Genomic DNA, 2,358 nt, shown 5'->3' with positions numbered 1-2,358 from the left:
GTAGAATCAAAGAACTATTTAAAGGGCCATCACATAAATTTTTATTTGCAGTCACTTACTCTGGTCTCTGGCAAAGGCAGGGGCAGAGTGGGCTAGAGATGCCTGAGGAGAGACAGGGGAAGGAGGCTTTGGGGAGAGAACTGAGAGAGTAGCTGGCAGGATCTCAGGGCTGACTCATCCCCCATGCGGCAGCAGCCATCTTGCTCAGGCAGAGACCACGCCTCCTGAGAAGCACCAGTGTCAAAGGACCCAATGGCCCAACCCCCAGGTGGGATTCCTCCCTGCCCTGTGCTGTCTAAGCTGCCTGCTGAGTTCAGAGTGGCAGCCACAAATAGTAGATTCCTCGCTAGAGTGTAGAGAGGTCTGGAGACACTGGAGGAGAGACTAGAGATGGAGGCTTTGGGGAGAGAATGGAGAGAGTAGCTAATGGGATCCCAGTGCTAACTCCTCCGCCATACAGCTGCAGCTAGAGAGGACCCAATAACCCCACCCCCAGGAGGGACTCTGCCCTTCCCTGAGATGACTAAGGCAGCCTGCTGAGTGCAGAGTGACTACATTAACAGCTGAAGGAGACAGCCGCAAACAGTAGATTCCTGGAAGTCTCAAATATACTGCCTAAGGTCAGAAGGGGACGACATCTGACATCATCAGAGGCAGATCCAGAAAGTAAAAACAGTGGTCTCCAACCATAGAAGTTCACACCACAAAGTCAGGAAATCAAGAAAGATCAACTTAAGAATCAGAAGCTAAAGATAAGAGTCTCACATAATGGGAAGACAAAGAAATATGCCCCACTTGAAGAGAAAGTAGGAATCCTCAGAAAGAAAACTAAATGAAATAGAGGCCAGTCAGCTATCAGATACTGAGTTCCAAACAACGGTTCTAAGGAAGCTCAATGAGCTCAGTGAGCTCAGAGAGAATTATCAAAAACTACAGGGAAACTATGAGGAACTAACTGCAAAATATATCAGCATGAAAAAGGACATAGAAACTATCAATAAGAGACAAGAGGAAATGAAGAATACCATTTCTGCATTGAAGAACACAGTAGAAGGAATCAAAAGCAGGCTAGATGAAGCTGAGGATCGAATCAGCAAGCTGAAGGACAAGGTAGAAAAAATCTCCTGGAAAGAGCAAGAAAATGAAAAAAGACTCAAAAAGAATGAAGAGACATTGAGGGACATACAGGACAACCTGTAATATAATAACATCCATGTAATAGGAATACCAGAAGCAGAAGAGGATGAGGAAGGGATAGAGAACCTGTTTGAAAAAGTAATAATGGAAAACTTCCCTAATTGGAGGAGAGAAAAAGTCATGTAAGTCCAGGAAGCACAGAGGGTCCCATTCAAGAGGAACCCAGTGAGAGCCACTCCAAGACACATTATCATAAAAATGGCAAATATCAAAGACAAACAGAGAATTCTAAAGTAAGCAAGGGAGAAAGAGGTAGTAACATATAAGGGAGCCCAAATATGGCTAGCACCTGACTTTTCAGCAGAAACACTGCAAGCCAGAAGGGAATGGCAAGAAATAGTCCAAGTAATGAAAAGCAAAGGCCTGTAACCAAGACTGCTCTACCCAGCAAGGTTCTCAGTTAAAATGGAAGATGAAATAAGGAGTTCCCCATACAAAAGTAGGCTAAAAGAATATACCTTCACCAAATCAGCACTGCAATATATGTTAAAGGAACTGCTTTAAGAGGAAGAAAAAGTTTCTATGAATACCCAGTTCCTTTCAGAGTTGCCAATACTTGATATTACCAATATTTTTAATACTCATTAATCTGGTTGTGACAATGATGTTGTTTTAATTGTTCCTTTATTATTTGTTGAAACAAAACCTGTTTTAGTATATTTCTTGACTACTCCTATTATTTAAAAAAAAGCTTTAAATGACTTTTTAGTATTCTTTATCCCTTTTTTGATTAAAGGTTTGTAGAACTTTTTCCCCTAAAAAATAAACAAACAAAAAAGAAAAAAATCGCTATTAACCACGTTTTAAGTGTTGCAAATATTTTTCTATTCTATTCTTTGTCCTTTAACTTTTTTTAATATGTATATTACTATATAGTTAAATGTTTAATATAGTCATATTGTCAATATTTACTTTGTAGCTTCTGGGTTTTAATATTTTACTTCAGGGCATGAAGAATATTAGTTCTATTTTCTTTGAAAACTCCTTAGATTCTACATATTGATTTTTAACTCACCTGAATATTTTTTATATGTGTGAGTTATAAATATAATTTATATATAATATAAATATATATTTTATATATGTGGGTTCTATATTCTTTTTCAAGTAATAGCAGTCCAAGCACCTTATTTGCTGAATAAGCTTTATTTTACCCATTGT

Source organism: Pteronotus mesoamericanus, unplaced genomic scaffold (assembly GCF_021234165.1).
Source record: "Pteronotus mesoamericanus isolate MK-2021 breed Mesoamerican mustached bat unplaced genomic scaffold, CSHL_Meso_final contig_173, whole genome shotgun sequence".
Classification (NCBI taxonomy): domain Eukaryota; kingdom Metazoa; phylum Chordata; class Mammalia; order Chiroptera; family Mormoopidae; genus Pteronotus; species Pteronotus mesoamericanus.
The sequence above is the reverse complement of the archived record's forward strand: the minus strand, read 5'-3'. Positions refer to the sequence as shown.